Genomic DNA, 22,802 nt, shown 5'->3' with positions numbered 1-22,802 from the left:
GAGAGGAGACAATAGAAGCCAACAAGATTATGAGAGGCATAGATAGGGTGGACAGCCAGTGCCTTTTCCCCAGAGCAGGAATAGCAAATACCAGAGGATTTAATACAAAGTGAAGCAAGGGAAGTTTAGGGGAGACATCAAGATTAATTTTTTTAAGCAGTAAGTTGTAGGTGCCTGGAATACTTTGCTAAGGATGTTGTGGCAGCTGAACCATTAAGGGGCATTTCTCAGACAGGCACATGGATGGAGAAAAATAAAGGATGACAGTGTATGGAGGATTTAGTACTTTTTAAAAAAGAATAATGGGCTGGTACTGTGTTGTAGTGTTCTTAAGTGCTTTGTATTTTTTGATGTGGAACTTCAATTTCAATAAAAAGATTGAAAAAGAAAAAAATGTTCTTGCCCCCTTTAAACTTTGTAATGTATTCCCCAATCAGCCATAGCCAGCTCTCATGCAAAACCAGAGCTATCCATGTTTAGATGTGGGGAAGAGTGACCATAACATGATAGAATTTTACATTGAGTTTGAAAGTGATATGATTAATGTAAATTTTCACATGAATCGTGTCTCTTTCAAGCCCATTTTAAAATTCTATCATGTTATGGTCACTCTTCCCAAAGGCCCCTTTACCTGATAATCAATAAAACTTTATCTTGCGAACATAACAATCTTTATTACTGTTCTGGAAAACCATTTGATATACGTTCCATGAATTTTGTTCCATCTGCAATGAAAAGAAAGATCAATTGGTACGAGGCAAGGACAGCATGACTGGATTGTTGTGGGGAGCCTGATGTGTGGTGGGGTTCATTCAGGAGCCTTTTGCTGTGGGGAAGAAACTGTCTTCCAACTTCTTGATGCGTGATTTCATACTCTTGAATATTCCTCCCAATGGGATGAAGGAGAATAGGCATGTTCAGGGTGTGATGGGTCCTTCGGTCCATTGGCTGCCTTCCATAGGCATGGGGAGATGTAGATGGAATTGATGGAATGGAGGAAAGTTTACATTGTGTTCTGAGCTGCAATCATCATTTACGGTGGCTTCTTTGGATCTTGAGTCATGCAACTCCCATACTATGTTGCGAGGTATCTAGCAAGTCTGCTTTTGATGGTTGATGCCATCAGGAGCAACATAGTTGACTCAATGTGGACTCTGTTCACCACCTTAAATATTCATTCCCACCATCAATAGGGTCAGTGTGAAGGGCATCAAGGGAATATCTGTGACAGGTGAACCCAGGGTTGCTTTAGAGTTAAGTTGTCAGGGCTATCTGGTCAGTGGGTTAAGGGGGCAGAAAAGGAGTGATAACATAGGCAGAGGAGTATAAGAAGTTGTTAAATGTCAGGCTGTTTTGATATAATATCTGGTGGATTTAGCCAGTAAGTATGATTTTATATTTTAAATTTTAATGACACAGCATGGTATAAGGCCCTTCCTACACATGAACCCATGTTAACTAATTCCGCCGAGTTAGGGATGGTACAGTTAGTGTAGCAGTTAGTGCAATGCTATTACAGCATCAGGAATCCAGGCTCAAATCCGGTGGCGTAGGTTCTTGCCGTGTCCTTGTAGGTTTCCTTTGGTTTCTCCAGTTGCCCGCCCCCCACCCACCCCCCCCCCCATGTTTCACAGGGTAAATTCGTCACAATGGTGTATATGGATGGCCTGTTACCCTGCTGCATCTCTAAATTAAAGATAAATTAACCTATCAACCCCATATATGGAGGGTGGGAGGAAACTGGAGCGGCCAGAGGAAACCCACACAGATCATGGGGGGAGCGTATAAAGTCCTTACAGACAACGCTGGATTTGAACCTGAGGCACTGGTGCTGTAATGGCATTGCACTAACTGCATAACAGAGCTAATAGAATAGCATTGTGATGGAATAGGATGGAAACTATGAGAGGTAATGAAAAGATTCATCAGAGGATGAATAAATATGTGGAGTGCACGTGGCAGCATGTCCCTTAGGAGGTGTGAGTTCATCCATTGTGGAATGAATGCAGACAGCACTCTTAGGATGTTAGCTTCAGTATATGCTTAAGTTCAACCTTGCTCTAATTGCGAGGTGTGCATCTTGGATGGCAAGATTTTACAGTACATCATTGTCGCCTCTGATTCTTTTCACGCTGAAGTCAGGGAGCAGTGAGGCAATCATCGCTTCCAGCCCACTCTTGTGAGCAGGGCACAGGGCCTCTGAGTTGGTTATTCAGTAACTTCCCTAATCCTGCGTCTAGTGCTCGCTCACGAACTCCCAATTAATGACGGAATAAATAGCTGACTGATTTCTGAGCATTTGACCCACCACAGTGGAAAATCATTCTATTTTTGCATCCAGTGAAAACACTAATAGCAACTTCTCCCTCCCCCAACTGGATGTATTGTAAGAAGTAGCAGTGCGAATCACATGGCTCCAATTTTTCTCTGCATCGGTGGACTTTTCCACCACACCTAAAGCATGCTTAGTTACAAGCAGTTTGTGAACGTATAATTTTAATTAAAGTTATCAAGGCAGTGGCATATTGTTACATCAACATTTAATAGCTCACCTTTTGCAGTGCAAGCAACCAATCAGATTCTCCTCTGGCAATCATTCATCACTGTTTGCTGATTTATTACTTGGATTACTTGTTCCTGTTCATTGTTACATGGAACATGCAATTCAGCCAGTGTCACACTGCCTTGTGGTTCCTTTTCTTCCACTGCTACAACCTTCAATTCGTCTTTGTCCAATCTTGTCACCTTATCCCATCAAACATTAAGAAAAACATGCAGAATTTATAATTTAATAGGCGACATGTTAACCCAAATTCTAACCCCAAACTTCTGTTCAGGAGTGCCATTCTGAAGACAGGAAATTCAATGTTACCGCTTTTAGTTGACTTAATGCACTCTTCACAGTACAATTTTTTTCCAAGCAATAAAACAAATTGCTGGATGAAAGGGGTTCGAGTAGCACCTGGGGTGGGAAATTTATTGATGCTTTGGAAAAAGAAAGACTGGACCATCCTGTCCGTATGAACAGCCTGTGGAAAGCAATAGACAGTCAATGAAGGGAAGGAGGTGGGGAGTTAGAGGAAAGAAAGTGTGATGGGGGAGGTGGAGAGGGTGGGGGAGTTGTAATGGAAGGATAAGAGAAGAAGGAATGGGGCCATAGGTATGAGGGAAAGAAACAGGGGCAAGTTAGACAACAAGGGGGAGGTTACTGGAAATTGGAAAAGTTGATGCTGATGGCTTCTGGATGGAGACTGCTGAGACAAAATACGAGGTGTTGTCCTTCTTTTTCTAATTTGTGTGTGGCCTCAACCTGGAAGTACAGTAGGACATGGACAGTGTGTGATTGTATTAGTGGAACTGAAGTGGTTGCTGCTGGGAGAGTTTGGCTGTTGTGGTGGAGAGAGTGAAGGTGTTCAGCGAAGTGATGTCCCAGTCTGCATTCAATCTTGCGGATGTAGAGGAGGAACCTTGGTCGGCTTTATCATGTCAATGTACTTGTTTCAGCTCTGGCCACTAGAGATATTTATTCTGAAGAACTTGAAGCTATCTACTCTTTCCACTTCAGTATCATAAACATTCATTATCTAAGTGTTGTGAAGAATAGGACATTGAAGGCATTTCGAAGAGATAGATAGTTTACAAAAAGACTGGAAAATTAAAGACAGTGGGGAACTAGAAGATTTTGGGCCTGGGGTTCATCATCCATGGACATTTTAAATGGCAGGGCAGACTTATATGTATAGCTCTGATTGAATGGGACAGCAGACTTCATGGGCTGAATGGTCTCATTCTACTCCTACATCTTATGGTCTTATGGAATGGCCAGGTGGCCTAATCTTGCTCCTAGATTTTTGCATCCCACTGCAGCTAGGATATAGCGGAAGAAAGGTCTTGTGCTGGAGGTGACGGAAGGGCATCTGGGTGCCTCTCCTTGTCATTGATTCCCATGCCTCCAGTGATCCCAAGATGCTGCATGTTCCTGACACACTGAGGAATTGATGGTTGCAGAGATTTGCACTGAGGTACATAAAGCAGAGGGGCAGCTCAAATTGAGTGCGATGCTTGCAGATAAAAGTGGAGATCAGAGTTCAGCTTCCACCATGCTGTGAATAAATAAAATTTAAAGTTATATGAAACATCTCTGTCCCAGTCTTCAGTTGCATTCTTTTAATTTTAGATACAGTTTGAATGTCTACTATCTGGCGTTCTGTGGTTGGCAACTCCCATGGTCCGGCACAATTTGGATCTGCTGCCGTTAGTCCAAACTCCTTACAGACAACACAGGGTTCAAAATCCAGTCCCGATCGCTGGTGCTGCAAAGGCGTTGTTAACCGGGATTTAATTTGTGATATATTTGATCCTTTTAGCTCTGAAAATGGGTCTGATCGAGGCACCTACCGCACTTTTGACAACTATTTTCTGTGCATTTTCTGTAGTCCGGCAATGGCTGGGTCCCAACGTCACCCGATTAAAGGCATTCAACCTGTACTGCATGGTTACAGCCCTTTCCGGCCCATAAGCCCATGCCATCCAAATACGCCAATTAACTTACAATCCCTGTACGTTTTTGAAGGGTGGGAGGACACCGAAGCACCCCAAGCAAACCCACACAGGTCAAGGGCAGAATGTAAAAACTCCTAATAAACAGCGCCAGATTCGAACCAAGGTCGCAGGCACAGTAATAGTATTGCACTAACCACCGTGCTAAACCACCATGCTAACTGTGCTAACCCTAACCCTCCTTGTTTTTACTGTGAGTGGAAAACTCAGGCTGTTGGCAAAACCTTTAGCAGCTAATGTTGGCTCTACTTTCTCAGAAGAATGAGAAAGTTTGGTATGTTCTCTTTGTTCCTTACCAACCTCTATAGATACACCATCGGGATCATACTTGCTGGACGCACTACAGGTTGGGATGGGAGCTACTCTACTCAGGAATGGAAGAAGCCACAGCATCAGAATTTATTGTCATAAACATGTCACGAAATTCATGGTTTTGCAGCAGGATTACTGTGCAAATATTGCTAGAAATTACATTTAAAAAATAAATAAATAGTGCAAGAAAATAGGAGAGAGTGAGGTAGTGAACCATGGACATGGTTCATTGTCCATGCAGAAAATTGATGGCAGAGCTGAAAAAGCTGCTTTAGTACCACTGGGTACTCGTTTTCAGGCTCTTGTACCTTTTTCCTTTTTTTTTTAAAATGTTTTATTTTTCACACCATAAACCACATTAACTATGATACACACTTTTTCCTTTTCAAACATATACAGTGCCATTTTATCCCCCCCCCCCTCCTCCCATCCCACCCTCCCTACCTCCCCCCTCCCATCCATTTAAAGTACAAAATCTAGGTTACATTAAACCAGTCAAACAATGTTGTCATTCAATAAAAATAAACAAGAAATTCCATTGAGTCAATTCTTTTCATTTCCTTCTCCTTTCGTTAATTTAGGTAGTGAATGTCCCTGGTAGGTTTTTGCTATTGTGTTTCATGTAAGGCTCCCATATTTGTTCAAATATTTCAATATTGTTTCTTAAACTATATGTTATTTTTTCTAATGGAATACATTTATTCATTTCTATATACCATTGTTGTATTTTCAAATTATCTTCCAATTTCCAGGTTGACATAATACATTTTTTTGCTACGGCTAGAGCTATCTTAACAAACCTTTTTTGTGCACCATCCAAATCAATTCCTAATTCTTTGTTTTTTATGTTACTTAGGAGGAAGATCTCTGGATTCTTTGGTATATTGTTTTCTGTAATTTTATTTAATATCTGATTTAGATCTTCCCAAAATTTTTCTACTTTCTCACATGTCCAGATTGCATGAATTGTTGTTCCCATTTCCTTTTTACATCGAAAACATCTATCAGATACTGTTGGGTCCCATTTATTTAACTTTTGAGGTGTAATGTATAGCCTGTGTATCCAGTTATATTGTATCATACGTAACCTCGTATTTATTGTATTTCTCATCGTTCCAGAACATAACTTCTCCCATGTTTCCTTTTTTATCTTTATATTTAAATCTTGTTCCCATTTTTGTTTAGTTTTACCATTTGTTTCCTCATTCTCCTTTTCTTGCAGTTTAATATACATATTTGTTATAAATCTTTTGATTATCATTGTATCTGTAATTACATATTCAAAGTTACTTCCCTCTGGTAACCTCAGACTGCTTCCTAATTTGTCCTTCAAGTAGGATCTCAATTGGTAATATGCCAGCGCTGTATCTTGAGTTATATTGTATTTATCTTTCATTTGTTCAAAGGATAATAATCTAATTCCTGAAAAACAATTTTCTATTCTTTTAATCCCTTTTTTCTCCCATTCTCTAAAGGAAAGGTTATCTATTGTGAAAGGGAGTAACTTGTTTTGCGTCAATATTAGTTTTGGTAATTGATAATTTGTTTTATTTCTTTCTACATGAATCTTCTTCCAAATATTTAGTAGATGATGTAATACTGGAGAACTTCTATGTTGTACCAATTTTTCATCCCATTTATATAATATGTGTTCAGGTGTCTTTTCCCCTATTTTATCTAATTCTAATCTGGTCCAATCTGGCTTTTCCCTTGTTTGATAAAAATCTGATAGGTATCTTAATTGTGCGGCTCTATAATAATTTTTAAAGTTTGGCATTTGTAAGCCTCCTTGTTTATACCATTCTGTTAATTTATCTTGTGCTATCCTCGGTTTCCCCCCTTTCCATAAAAATTTCCTTATTATTTTCTTTAACTCCTTGAAGAATTTCTCTGTCAGGTGTATTGGCAATGCCTGAAATAGGTAAAATATCCTTGGAAAAATGTTCATTTTAATACAGTTGTACCTTTTTCCTGATGGTAGTAATGTGAAGGGAGCAATGTGAAGTTGGTAAGGGTCCTTGAGGACAGAGGCTGCTTTCTTAACACTGCCTCTTGAAGATGTCCTCCATGGAGTGAAGACTGATGCCCGTGATGTTTCTGGCCGAGTTAACAACATTCTGAAGTCTAGGAAAGAGGGGACTCATCACACCCTTGACATAGTCTTCTCCTTCCTCACATCAGGGAGAAGGTTTGAGAGTATAAAGGTACAGGTTCAAAAGCAGTTCCTTCCCAATTCTGCTCAAAATCAGAAGAAACTACAAAATATACTGAATACAGCTCAGATTACACCAGCTTCCCTTCCCTCCATGGACTCTACCCACATCTCCCACAGCCTAGGGAAAGTATGGTAAGTTTAAAAGCATTTCTTTTACACAGAGAAGGTGGCTGCAGTGCATTCATGGGGGAGATGAGGGGAACAGTTATGACAGCAATGTTTAATAGGCATTTGGAGAGATACAGGAACAGGAAAGAAATGGAGGGACATGGACAGAAGGAATTCAGCATAGACATTATGGGCCAAAGGTCCTGCCTGTGTGATGTAACTTTCTACAATCTCTACTCTGTGTGAGAGCTTGTACATTCCGAGAGGAATGAGGTAAATAGGCACAAGTTATATTTTGCAACACACATAAGTGCTGGAGAAACTTATCAGGTCATGCAACTTCTATAGAAAGTAAAGGATAACCTACATTTCAGGCCTGGGCCCTTTGTCAAGATATGAGCAAAAAGCAGGCAAGGACCTGAATAAAAAGGTGGGGGGAAGGAGAGGAGAGAAGGGAGAAAGGGGCAGGGGGAGGAGCATAGGCTATCAGGTAAAAGCTTGTAGGTGGATATGGGTGGAGGTGTAGAAGAGAAAGAACCTGCAGTGATCAGCGGAGGGGGTAGCTCTCTGAATAGAGAGGAAAAAGGATGGGGAGCTGGAGGAAAGGAGAAAGAGGGATAGGGAAAGAGGGAGAGACAAGGGAGGGGTCAAATGGAAGCTGGAGAAGTTGATATTAATGCTGCCTGGTTGGAAGGTGTCTAGACAGAATATTAGGTATTGTTCCTTCAATTGGTGGGTTGCCTCGGATTGGTAGTGCATGAGGCCATGGATAGACGTGTCTGTGAGGGAATGGTGTGTGGAATTGAAATAGATGGCCAATGGCTATTGCACTGGGCAGAGCAAAGGTACTGAGCAAATGATCTCCCAGTCTGCATCCAGTCTCTCAGATGTAGAGGAGGCAACAACGGGAGTACTGGATGCACCAAATTCACAACTGAAGTGTTGCTTCACTTGGAAGTACTGTTTGGGGCCCCATATAGTGGTAAAGGAAGAGCTGTGGGCGGGAGTGTACATTTTGTGCATCACAGGGGTAGGTACCGAGGGGGCAATTGGTAGGAAGGGAGGAATGGACAAGTCACAGAGGGAGCTGTTTCTGCAAATAGCAGAAAGGGGAGGAGAGGGAAAGATGTGCCTGGTGGTGGGATCACTTTGTAGGTGGCAGAAATTGCAGAAGATAATATTTTAAATGTGGAAGCTGGTGGGGTGGTCAAGGCAAATCCTCACCTTCTTGCATCTCGGGGTGGAGGGGGCCAGGACAGAGTTGCGGGAAATAGGGGAGATTTGTGTTGTGTTTTAATTCACAGAAATTTCACTTTAATTCTCCATCCTACTAAAACTCTCCTCTCTGACTTCAACCGCCTGCATTGTGCCAACAATGCCCCACTTAAGCTTAAAGTAAAGAGAAAATCTGCAGATGCTGGGCTCTAGAGTCATGCACAAGTGTGCTGCAGAAGCACAGCAGGTATGCAGCATCCATAAGAAGGAAAGGGTAACCGATGTTTTCCTGACTCTGTCTGTTAGGAGTTTGCACATTCCTCTGTGTCTGCATGGATTTCATCCAGGTGCAAGGTTTTCTTCCACCCTTCAAAATTGTAAGGGGTTTGTAGGTCAATTGGATGTAATTGGGCAGCATGGGCTCATGGACTGGAAGGGTCTGTTACCGTGCTGTATGTCTAAATTTAAAAAAAATTAAATTAAACTCAGCAGATCATGCAGCATACAATGAATGATGCGTGGCCTGCTGAGTTTCTCCAGCACTTTTGTGTACTGAACAGCACCTCCTCTTCTGTCTGGACTTAAGTTTGAAGTTTGCCATTTTAAGTGACTTTTTTTCTCTCTATAAATATCACTGTATATTCCCAATTCAATTTTTCCCTTAATTGCCCATTACCTTGATCACTTTAATCTACATCTGGTCACAGACATTCCCTCTGATCTCCAGACCCTCCTGCTTTCTGCAGATTAAAGCATACTTATTTTTCCAATTCTAATGAAGGGTTTTCAACCTGAAACTTTTTTCTCTCCCCACAGATTGCAGTTAACTGGAATTCACTGTCTGTATGTAAAGTAAACCGTCGACCCCTCCTCTTGGCTCAGCCCCTGTCAGCCCCGATACAAGCCCTGTTTTCCCCCCTTACCCCAGAATGACCTGAAGACCTCTGTAAATACTGGCTGTTGTAAGCTAATAAAAGCATGTTTGTGTTCCTCACAAGTCTCCGAGTATTATCGATCACCTTACAATTTTATTAGCTTAATTTTGGAGACGGGTTGGAAGCCCTATTGAAGCCAGGGATGCTCCAGGTCAGCCCTCTGTCCTCAGAGGCCCCGAAGGAATTCGCCTACTGGTTGGAGTGCTTCCAGTCCTGCATAGCGGCCACCCAAGAAGTCTTCCACTCTGACAGCCCTCTTCTCTTGAGTCAACCCCAAGGGATATGCGATCATCAGGGACTGTGTGACATAAAAGACGGCCATCAAAGGCCTGAAGGCCCATTACATGAGGCCCCAGAACAACGTGCTGGCGAGATACTGACATTCACAATATCAGCAATGACCGATTGACTCACTGGATGACTATGTTCTGGGACTATGGAGGCTGATGAGAAAGTGACACTATGAGGCAGTCTCAGCCCGGGTGAAGGAAGAGAAATAAGTCTGAGATACTCTCATGGCTGGAGTTAGTTTGAGGTACATGAGGCAATGACTGTTGGAGTTGGGGAAGAAGGACCTTGCCAATACCCTTGATCTGGCGAAATCCCTTGAGCAGGCCCAACCAGAAGTGGACCACCTCACAAATGAAAGCGGCACCTTCTCGGAAAGTCAGGCCTGTGGAGCACAGATGTCTCAGGTACCAACTACTGTGGCTACTTCTGCGGACAGGCCAAACACCTCTGCACCAGATGCCCCGCGATAGACTTCATGTGTTCCAGATGCGGTAAGAGGGGACACTGGGTGAAAGTCTGTTAAACAGAGGGGAATCCCAGGAAGGCTACCCAATGCCTAAGCCCAAAGACGCAGACCCCCACCTCTCCATGCTGTTTGCTGCCACCATTTTGCTGTGCCTCGTGGTGGAAACCACTATCGGAATATAAGCAACTGCGGGAATGGTGGCTATTACCACTACCAGAAGAGAAGCAATGGCGGGAATGGCAGCTATCTTGCCACTCCTTGTGGTCGATACCACCTCTCTGGCCTTTGGATCAAGATGACGGTGGCAGAGGGAGTGATGCAGCCCCCAGAGCATTGGCATCAGTCGTCCTCGACCAAGAGAAATCCAACCAGCTGAGTAACTTGATGATGGAGGTGAGGGTGAACGGACATTTAACGGACTATTTAATAGTCACTGGCTCAACGGAGAGCTTTATAAATTTTACAGCCACTCATTGGTACAAATTAAAGGTTTACCCCACGCAATCATATTCAGCAACTGTTCAGAGGTATTTTACTGTGCACTTAACAGTAAAAGGGGAGGAATTTTGCAAGTTCTGACTGTATATATTAAAAGGTTTATGTGCTTCTGTGTGGCTGGGCCTAGACTTCCTGTGTAACCTTAAAACCGTGACCATGGAGTACTCAGGCCCACTTCTCCCAATCATGGTGCGGTAAGGAAGTCCCAAAATCCAGACATGACAAGCGGTGTCTCCACACTGAATACTGAATCCCCCCCCTACCCTGTTCCAGAATCTAACTCCCAACTGTAAGCTGATAGCCACAAAGAGCAGGCAATACAGTGCAGTCATGAGAGGGGGAGAAAAGCCCAGGCTAGTGATTGACTATCGCCAAACTATTAATCGCTTCACATTCCTGGATGCATATCCCCTCCCCCGAATCTCAGACATGGTGAATGAAATTGCGCAGTACCAGGTCTATTTGACCATTGACCTGAAAGCTGCATATCACCAGTTACCCATCCATTCCAAGGATCGTGCCTGCACCACATTCGAGGCAGACGAATGGCTTTATCAGTTCCTGAGGGTCCCTTTCTGGGTTATGAATGAGGTCTCTGTCTTCCAGAGGCAGATGGATGAAATGGTAGACAAGTATGGGTTAGGGGGTGACATTCGCGTAGCTCGACAATGTCATAATTGGTGGACATAACCTGGAGGACTACGACGCCAATCTCCAGAAATGTCTCCATACAAGCCAAATCTCTGAACCTTACGAACAATGCCAGTAAGTTCGTGTCCAGGACCAAACACCTAGAAATCCTGCGCTATGTGGAGGAGAATGGCATAACTGGCCCAGACCCAGAACATATACACCTCCTCCAAGACCTCCCTGTCTTGCGGACCATGAAGGCGCTAAGAAGCTCCCTAGGCTTCTTCTCATACTATGCCCAGTGTACATATCAGCCAGTTGAAGTCATTTCATGATGAGTTCTGCCACCCAGGCGTTACCCACATGGCCCACTTCGTCAAGGCATGCAACCTGCCCTTCTCTATTGAGGATATCAGGGAGATGACCAGGTCCTGCCAGGTCTGTGCTGAGTGCAAACTGCACTTCTACTGCCCTGACAAAGCACATCTGATAAAGGCATCCTGTTCCTTTGAATGATTCAGTGTCAATTTCAAGGGGCCTCTTCCTTCCACCAACCGAAACGTGTACTTTCTTAATGTTATTGATGAGTACTCGCGTTTTCTGTTTGCCATCCCCTGTCCAGACACCACCACCACCACAGTCATCAGAGCTCTGCCCTTCATTTTCACCATATTCAGATATCCCAGCTATATGATGACCAGGGCTCATCATTTATGAGTGAAGAGCTACACCAGTATCTGCTTTAAGAAGCATCACCTCTAGCAGGATGACTAGCTACAACCCCCGGAGGAACAGACAAATTGAAAAGGAGAATGCAACTGGCCCTCTGGTCTAAAGATCTTCCAGACTCACGCTGGCTAGAGGTTCTGCCCACTGCGCTCCACCCCATAAGGCTGTTTCTCTGCACTGTGACCAATGCGACTCCTCACAAGCTATTAATTGCATTCTCAAGGAAATCCACGTCGGGGATCACTCTTCCAGCTAATGACACCAGGACCAGTCCTGCTGAAAAAGCATGCGAGGAGAAGCACTTACTGCACGCAAATCCGACGAATGCCTACATGGCGTACCCGGATGGCAGGGAGGACACGGTTTTGATAATAGACCTGGCTCCTTCAGGAACTGAGGTCCCGATGCTTCCAGTGGGCCTGGAACCTCCAAACACCCTGCGTAGGATTGCGGATGACATGGTTCCAAAGGAGTTACCACTAGACCCGTGACCCCACCCCCACCCCTACCCCCCAACCAAGTCCCCCTACCCAAGAATCACAGGAACCACAGGAAGTTCTGGAAGAGAAAAACCCACCAGTGCCAAGGGGCTCGACCAGAATAACCAGGCCCCCTGACAGACACAACTTGCAAATAATTGTAAAAGAGATTTTTTTTGAATGTGGTCTCTGTTTTCACCCGCAGGTTCTTTTCTGAAGGAAGGGGTGAATGCAGTGAACTGGAATTCACTGTCTGTATATAGAGTAGACAGCTGACACCTTCTCTTGGCTCTGCCCCCATTGGCCCTGATATAAACCCCGTTTTCCCGCTTTACCCCAGATTTACCTGAAGACCTCTGTAAATACTGGCCGTTAGTTGTAAGCTAATAAAAGCGGGTTTGTGCTCCTCATAAGTCACCGAGTACCATTGATCACATTACACAGATGTTGCCTGGCCTGCTGAGGGCTCCTTACATCCTCTTTCTTTGTTTTGGATATCCAGCATCTGCACGTTTTTGCTCCTTAAACCATGCGTCTACAGTTTGAAATGTTACACACCCAACACTGAGTTGAACAGACATGGGCTAGTTGTGTATCTCGATCACTCTGCAGTCCAACTTAATCCCTTATGGTATTTTGAAAGAATGTTGAGTAGGTGCTGAATTTTTAACAAAGAAGAAAATGCACCTTGTTGCTTGAATGTGAATGTTTACACAGAGAATGGTGGGTGCCTGGAATGCATTGCCAGGGGTGGTGGTTGAGGCTGGTACAATCGGGGCATTCAAAAGGCTCTTAGATAGCCACATGGATGTAAGAAAAATTGAGGCTTATGGGTGTGAGGTAGGGAAGGATTAGATTCCTGTGGAGAATATTTCCATAGGTCAGCACAACATCGTGGGCTGAGGGGTCTGTACTGTGCTGGAATGTTCTATGTTTTTTGAAAAGTCCTATGGCATTGTTTGAGAAGTGTGAGGAGTTCTCCCAAAATCTATCTCTGAACCAATAGCACTAAAACAGATTCACTGCTCCTTTATCTCATTTGTTCTTTATGGTAATTTAGGTGGTACCATTGCCAATAATACCGGACCTTAACAAATCAAAAGGAATTGCTTAATCGTTAAAGGTTTTGATTGAAAAAAAATCCCTTTGTATCTAATTAGAGATTGTAACAAGTTCAGCAAGAACTGTTTCATTTTCGACACATTTGTAAAATCTAGCATAGAATAATTATAAATAATATAGCACATTTTTAATTACATTAATTGCCTTTTGAAATTGATGAACCAGTTAATAACATCCTCAGAGGAAGGTAGGTGAGATCTGAAAATTAGTTTAAACATTTCCTAATACATTTCAATGTTCCATACACATATCCAATGCACATCCAATTGCATATGGATTTTAGCCAAGCTGAGTACCTGAAACACACATTGTGGTTCCAAATACAGATCTGAATCTTTTGCAAAAAAAATCCCAGTGAAATGAATTTATCCAAATTAACAGCATGACAAACTCCAACTGGCCTGTCTGTTCCACTGAATGTTCCGCTGAAACTGCCGAAGGCGTGTAATTAGTGAAGACAGACAGATTTTGAGCACGCACACACATGCCATACAAGGTTCAACTGTTAAATGTTCTGTGTGAGTGAGTATTAATGCACGATTACAGAATAAAACCTTGGCTCAATGACCTGTTCACTCCAGCCACTGTGCTCTTCTTTATTTTCTGTGTCTACAGAGGGCCAGGGTTCTTTCCAAAAACTGGAATTTACCTTGTGTTTTGATCCAGATCACTGACACTCTATGGAGCTAAGGTCTAAAGATTCCAAAGAAGCAAATCATGTGTATATGGATTGGAGCCTCTTTGCTTTCATGAACTTGAGTTATCCACATTCCTTTCTCCCATAATTCCCTATCAATTGTACTGGGACTTTAAGTTCCCTGGCATCTACCACCAAGTAAACAAGAGGAATACAATCACTTTCCAGCTGGCTTTTTTCCAGAATGCTTCACACAGCACCAATCTTACGTTGACGAGACCAAAAAGTGCAGGGGGTCACATAATGCACTGAGCGACAAGGCTCAGACTTCAGTGAGATCCATCCGTTTGTGTTACTGAATTAGAATTATTTACTTGTGCTGCTGCCAAGCACTGAAATGGAAGAGAACGTAGTTAGGCCCAGATATCACACCACAAATGGATGTTCAATACATTTGAATGAAATTACTCAAATGTCTAATTTAGGAATTTGAAAGTGATTTATAATGAGTTCAGGTTTTATTCAATGCAAAAAAAGAACTAAACTGGAGGAGAAACATCGCATCTTCTGTCAGGATACATCGCTTTCTATGGGACTTTAACAATTTCAGGTAACTCCTCTTTTCTCTTTCACTCTGCACAGAAGTGGCTGGCTGTTATGCTTCAAAACTCTATCTTGTCTTAAAATGCCCTTTATAAAGTAATTATTCCCTTAACTATTTTGGCCTGTACCTCTGTATCAGAGACATTCCTTCTGTACCCCTCTGTAACTTTAAACACACTTGTTCTGTGGAAGGGTTCTTGACCCAATGCATTGAGTTGGTTTCTTTCCCTACAGACGCTGCTTGACTTGCCAAGTGCTTCCTTCTTCCTGCTTTTGTTTTGGATTTTCAGTGCCTGCAAACTTTACTCCAGGGAAATAACCTTGAATGAATGTTTTTTTTAGACATACTGCATGGTAACAGGTCCTTCCGGCCAACGAGCCCATGCCGCCCAATTACACCCAATTAACCTACAAACGTCTGTACATTTTGAAGTGTGGGAAGAAACCAGAGCACCTGGGAAAACCCACGTAGAAACAGAGATAACATACAAACTCCTTGCAGGCAGTGTCGGATTCAAACACAGATCGCTGGTGCTGTAACTACGTTAACTGCTATTCTAAACATGCCACCCTGAGTTTTAAGCATCTCTTCCCTAACATGCTGTTTTAAGTGTCTATTTCCTACCATCACACTTCCCAAGGAGGAAGGACAAGACTAGTTTGAGTTAGTAGCTGAGGCACATATACAGACATATTTTGGGCTTCCAGTGATAGTGCTGCCAGAGGAAGTGGTAGGAAGGTAGATTTTAAAAGACTTTTCAACAGATAGATAGGGCAACACTCCACGTTAAGAAGGAGAAGCCTAGGAGATGGCCATACAGAGAAAGCGATTACAGCAGCAGAGGACCGAGGAGCCCAGTGCATAAATGATGGTGACTTGCGATCGAAGGACCTACTCTCGCTGTTGGCTGTTGGAAACTGGCTCATGAGAACCAGGTACTGTAACTGGGATTCGAGAGGGTGTAGAGGGCAAAAGGGCTTCTGAAAGGCTTCAGGCGCTGAAGGCTTCCTGATCCTATCGCAGGTTTGCACTGGAACTGGGGTTGCCAATAGCTAGTTCAGGAGAATGAGAGGCTGTGGGTGGAAAATCCATGGACACTCTCTTTCTATTATTGTTAGGGACAATGTTCATGGTGACTCTTTGTTTGCCTTAAGGCAGACAAAAGTTAAAGTATATCATGTACAGTATATTACATTTTTTGTATTATTATGTAACAATAAAGGGAACCTTGAAACTTGAGCCTTGGAAGGTTCACAGAGATATTGCCTGAAAGCCAAGAAATGGGACTAGTTTAGGTAGACAACTTAGTCATCAAGACCGTGTTGGACTAAAGGACCATGCTGCAAAATTCATTGTCTATGACTCAAAATGACACCAGCCCCCAAATTCTTCATCTCAAGGTCTTTTCACATTGGTGCTTGTGGGTATACAGATGGCATGGTTGGTGCATTGGCTGACGAGCCTGAAATCATGTCAGGAAATATGGTTGAATCCAACACTTCCTTTGTTTCCTTCTTGTTCACTCTCTCAAGATTGAGGGTAACCAATGTGCACTGTGGCTCTGTGGGTTCTGAAACAACTGATGCCATCAGTTTGGAACTCTAGACTCTTCTAGGTGTTGGGAGGAGGCCACAGTTGTAATGAGTGAGTCTGTAAGTAAGATGGTCTGCTCCATCTGCCACTTGTGTGGGGCATTTGTTTGCTTCATCAAGATTCTCTAAATGTTCCTTCGCCCTTTGAGTCTTGGGCCAAAGACGCTTTCCCTCTTTACCTAGCAATATCTTTTCTTGATAAGAGTTCAGAAGAAATTGTCGATTTCAGCTCTCCAGCCCAATATGATTGGCTGAGAATAACTAGGCCTCGGATCACACCACACTGAGGGATCAAGAGTCCCTCACAACACAGTGAGAGACCAGGGATCCAGGTTCATACAACACACAGAGAGGCTGGGGTACTGGGGAGGGGGTGGGTGTGAATCTGAGGGATAGAGAGTCCAAGGATCACAAAACACATGGCGAGACCAAGGATACAGGGGTCATGCAACTCACTGAGGGATTGAGAATCTAAGGGTCATACAACATATCGAGGAATTGAAAATCCAGAGGTCATAGATCCATAGAAACATAGAACATTACAGTACAGAAACAGGCCTCTTCGACCACTCTAGTCTATGCTGAACCATTTTTTTTTGCCTAGCCCCATTGACCTCCACCCAGCCGTAGCCCTCCTTACCTCTCCCATCCATATCCCCTTAAATGTTAAAATTTAGCCCACACTCACCACTTCAGCGGACAGCTCATTCCACACCCCTACAACTCTCTGTGTGAAAAAATTCCCCCTCATTTTCACCCTAACCAGTGGTTCTCAACCTTTTTCTTTCCACTCACCTATCATTTTAAGTATTTTCTATGCCATAGGTGCTCTGTGATTAGAAAGGGGTTGCTTAAGGTGGTATGTGGGTGGAAAGAAAAAGGTTAAAAACCACTGTTTTAATTGTACCTAATTGACTTGTTATGTACATGGTTTCATAACTCCAAAGGAAATGGGCCAATGACAATTTTTCTCAAACAAAATATTTCAATAACATTTGGGTCTAGAGCAGTGATTCTCAATCTTCTCTCCCCACTCACATACCACCTTAAGCAATCCCTTACTAATCACAGAGCACCAATGGCATAGGGATTACTTAAAGTGGTATGTGAGTGGAAAGCAAAAGGTTGAGAACCACTGCCCTAAACTTTTCCCCTTTCACTCTTACCCATGCTCTCAAGTTTATATCTCACCTACCCTCAATTGAAAAAGCGAATCGACATTTATTCTGTTTATCCCCCTCATAATTATAAATACCTCTATCAAATTTCCTCTCATTCTTCTATGTTCCGGGGAATAAAATCCTAACTTGTTTAACCTTTCCCTTCAACAAAGTTCCTAGAGTCTGGGCAACATCCTTGTAAATCTTCTCTACAATCTTTCTACCTTTATGATATCTTTCCTGTAGTTAGGTGACCAAAACTACACATAATACTCCAAACTTGGCCTCATCCCAACTCCTGAACTCAATACCTTGATTAATGAAGGCCAATACGCCAAAAGCTCTCTTTACAACCCTATCTATCTATGATGCAAACTTCAGGGAATTATATATATGTATTCCCAAATCCCTCAGTTCTACCACACTCCTCAGTGTCCTACCATTTACTGTGTATGTCTTGGTTTGTCCTTCCAAAATGCAAAACCTCACACTTGTCTGCATTATGTTCTATCTGCCATTTTTCAGCCCATTGTTTCAGCTGGTCCAGATCACTTGGAAAGCTTTGAAAACCTTTTTCAATGTCACAACACCTCCATACTTGTTGATTCAGTTTACCACATTATAATCCAGTTCATTGATATAGATGACAAACAACAATGGTCCCAGCACTGATCCTTGAGGCACATGACTAATTATAGGCCTCCAGTCTGAGATGCAATCATCCACCACTATTCTCTGACTTCTCCCATCCAGCCATTGTCAACTCCAGTTCACCACGAATATCTAGCATCTGAACCTTCCTGACTAACCTCCCATATGGGACCTTGTCAAAGGCCTTACTGAATTCCATGTAGATAACATCCACAGCCTTTCCTTCATTAACTTTCCTGGTAACCTCCTCAAAAAACTCTCTAAGTTTGGTCAAACATGACCTACCACGCACAAAGCCATGTTGACTATCCCTAATCAGTCTATGGCTCTCCAAATAATTGTATATTCGATCTCTTAGAACACATTCCAATAATTTGCCTACTATTTTCATCATGCTCTCTGGCCTATAATTTCCAGGGTTACTTTTGGAGTCTTTTTTAGCTCACGGAACAACGTGAAATACCCTCCAATCCTCCAACACCACACCGTGGCTAAGAACATATTAAATATTTCTGCCAGAGCCCCTACGATTTCTACACTAGCCTCCCTAAGGCCCGAGGGAATATCTTGTCAGACCTTGGGGGTTTATTCACCCTTATTTGCTTTAAGACAGCAAGCATTTCCTCCTCTTTAATCTGTATTGGTTCCATGACCTCACTGCTTATTTTCCTTACTTCCAATGACTAGGCCCTTTTCCTGAGTGAATACTGATGAAAAAATAATAATTTAAGACCTTTTCCATCTCTTTTGGCTCCATACAAAGTGACTACTCTGATTTTCAAAGAGACCAATTTTGTCCCTTACGATCCTTTTAAAACCGAAAATGGAGGAATTGAGAATCCAAGGGTCACACAACACATGGAGAAACTTGGGTTCTAGAGTTCACACAACTCACTTACAAAGTGAGACTCTAATTTGGTTACAGAAAGTTCACAGCAGTTCACCAAGAAATTATTTTGGAGCAGTTTAGGCTCTCTTCTTTTATTGACTCGCTGTGGTCCGCTCATCATCTGGGACATATGTGTCTTTTCTCTGTGCCTGCTGAGGATTATTTTTCACCAAGATCTCCTTATGTTTCAAATTTTAAGTCAAAAGAAGCACTGGTAATCAATCATTCAGAAACCAAAATGATCAGTGATACTGCACTGAGGGCCGTCACAGCCCCCTCATCTTCCTGACTTTGTTATCCTCATGGAACCACACAATGTATAAAGCTTGTGAGTGTCTCCTGCATGTCTGCATTTGATGCTTCCTTGCTGCTTTGATTTCTTTGCTGTGTTCTTTTTATGTTATGCCCTGGTATAATTTCTCACTTGTCTAAAAGCAGCCAGGCGTCCAAATAAAAAGGTTTGGGTAGGAGAGAAGGGAGGAAAGGGCGGGGAGGGGGGAGTACAGGTTATCAGGTAAAAGGTCATAGGTGCATATTGGTGGGAGGTTAGAAGAGACAATTTTCTTTGCTGTCATTGATTAGCACATGCCTTCCATGTGTTTTCCAAAGAGTTGTTTTTAATTAATGTTCTTACAGTCCAGAATTCTGGAGCTGAGTAAATCCTACACCATCCTCTTATGGGTAGCAGGGACTGAGGGCTGAGGGATTGAAAGTATTAAATGTTTGAACATGATACAGCAGCTGTTTTAGATGGAATTCTGCAAAGACTTTGAGCAACTTTTTGACATTGGTTGTGAAATGTTTTGACATGGACAAAGTGATAATATATAAAAAATGCAGAGTGGGGTTGAGATTAGGGCAGACACGATGGCCGTGAATCAATAGCTTTGTCACTGCATAGTCTAATTTTCACCCTTACTGTTGTAACATAAGCTTTTGGTTCCAAAGTGCCCTGCTTTGCAACCACCTGATTTCTCTTCTTTACCACCCCTCCCCCTCCACACCACCTAAATCTCTCTGAAGGTTGTGACAGAGGAATTTATAATGTGCATATGAGGTGGAGTGGTTAGTATTTGTAGTTAGAGCAATGCTATTGCAGTACCATGACCTGGATCCAAATCTGCCATTGTCTGTAAAGAGCCTGTTCGTTCTTCCTGTGACCTGCATGGGTTTCCTCCCATGTTCCAAAGACGTATGGGGTTAGTGGTCTGTTATTTGGACAGCATGGGCTTGTGGGCCAGATGGGCCTTGTGCTGTATCTCTAAATTTAAAAATAATAACCCTTTATTTTGTCATTTCTTGCTGCATTTTAAATGATTGAACATTGCAGTCTGGTTATTGCATGAAATATTCTGCACAAAGTATTCAATTCCTGTCCTGTACATCTAGCACAATTGTTATCAAGTCTGGTCCATCTAAGCCTTGGATTAATATTAACTTCCAGTATTTATGTGTCGTGAATTCTAGTTTTCATACATTGAATTAAGTCAAGTTTATTGTCACCTGAATGTACAACTACAACCTGGTTCTCGGTGCAAAAACATGCAGACATACAACCAGACATAACACACATACAGACAAATAATACACATGCAGGACAAGTATTTCATCTATAAAAATAAATAAATAAATTTTGTTTTGTACAAATGGTGTCTCTGATGGTGAATGTGAGCAGTTCCTTTGGTCATTCAGCATTCTCACTGCCAGTGGGACGAAGCTGTTCCTCAGCCTGGTGGTGCTGGCTCTGATACTCCTGTATCTCTTCCCAACGGGAGCAGTTGAAAGATGCTGTGTGCAGGGTGAAAGGGGTCCTCAATGATTTTGCGTGTCCTCTTCAGACAACAATCTCGGTAGATCACCTCGATGATGGGGGTGGGGGGGGGGGAGGGAGACTCCAATTATCCTCTCTGCTACTCTTATTGTTATTGTATAAAGTTTGGATGCTATCCATGCCCTGCTTTAATTCTCCATCAGATGTTTCCTTATCAATGAAACATCTCGTGTTATTGGAGAGAAACTGTAAAGTTACTTAAGCTCTCTGGTCCTAAAGCATCCCTTGCTAGTGAAGTGAAGTGTTGGAGAAACTCAACAGGTCACTCAGCATCCAGTAAAGGGTAACCATTTGATACCTATGAGGGGCCCAGACTCAAAACATTGGTTATTGTTTACTTCCTATGGGTGCTGCATGACCTGCTGAGTTTCTCCAGTGCTTTGGCATATTGCATTTGACCCCAACATCTGCAGACTTTCTTGCTTAACTTTTACTACAGTGATTGATCATCAGATGCAACTAACATCCAGATATCATTCCAGGTATATAGGAGGCTTCCATCATTTCCCTTGACTCCTGCAGTCCATGGACACCACAGTTGATCTAATGATGCCAGATTATGCAGCTGTTCTTGGTTCTTCTCTGGTCATAAGTTGTTGAGTTTGTGCCTGGAGGCTAGTCCCTGAGCTGCCAATCCCTCTGCTTGGAACTGTGGTGACAGAAAGCAACAGTAACATAAAACCAATAAGAAACACAGATTTAATGGATGGTATTGTGCTTAAGATCTTTCTGGTTTTGATTGAGTCCAGACTGAATCAAGATGTAAATCCCTTTGATATTCCCTATTACCATCTCTAACCTCCCATTTTGTTCCCCATCTGCATTTTCGATACTTCTTGCAGCATTTTCTTGCATTAACTCTCCTACGTACATATGTTTCCCCTTTAACTTGATTTTTACCCTAACTTCTCCTTATCTCAGCCTTTCATGTTCCATTTTATTCCAAGCCAGACTGCATTTATCCGGGCCATTATCCATCCAAATCTTCCACGGCTTGATCATTGATGTGTCATTTTGTTTTTACCATTTATTTAGTCTAGGTTAGGTCCTCTCTCATTCCATTTACCTAAAGTCATTTCCACTCCAACATTTTTTTAAATCTTGGACTCATCATTTTCTTTAACTAGACTTGAGTAAATAACTATTTTTCCTGCCCTTCTCTGATATCCTGAGTTTTTTTTTTCTGTGAACTATTCAATGCAAGAGTGTGATAGGAATGTGTTAAATCTCTATGTGTTTGTAGCACAGCTTCTGTTTGAGTGCTTTATATGAATGAGAGAAGGCTGCCAGCACACAGCATCCATAAAGGGATTAACTTCAAGGCAAATTCCAGTTCAACCCCAAATGATAATTGTATCATCTGCAATTTACAGATTTGGGTTACCAACACAAGAACATTGGAAAATAAAACAAAAAATAGACTATTTATCCCCTTAAGCTTAGCCCACAATTCAGTATGGCCACTGCTGATCTTCTTCAGGTCTCATTACCATCTTAGGTGCCAGTTCCACTAAGCCCTGATTAAAACTTCCTCTTTAAATACCCTCAATGGACTCCACAACTCTCCAGAGATTCATCAACCACTGATCCAACACACCTCAGCTTTAACTGACTGTTCCCTCCATCCTGCAACTATGCCCCTGCTTTGAGACTGAACTGAATTAAATTGAATTGAGTGGTTTATTTTCATGTCTACCAAGATACAGTGAAAAGCTTTGCAAAACACAATCTGCTGAAGGAACTCAGCAGGCTGAGTCACATCAGTGGGAGAAAAGGGAGGGTCATTGTTTTGGGCCGGAACATTTAATCAAATGGATCAAGACTGAGTATTCAGTGAAAAATTTTGTTTTGCCTTCTATCTGGACAAGTCAACCCATA

This window comes from Narcine bancroftii, chromosome 1, assembly GCF_036971445.1.
Source record: "Narcine bancroftii isolate sNarBan1 chromosome 1, sNarBan1.hap1, whole genome shotgun sequence".
Classification (NCBI taxonomy): Eukaryota; Metazoa; Chordata; class Chondrichthyes; order Torpediniformes; family Narcinidae; genus Narcine; species Narcine bancroftii.
Note: the sequence above shows the minus strand (reverse complement) of the source record.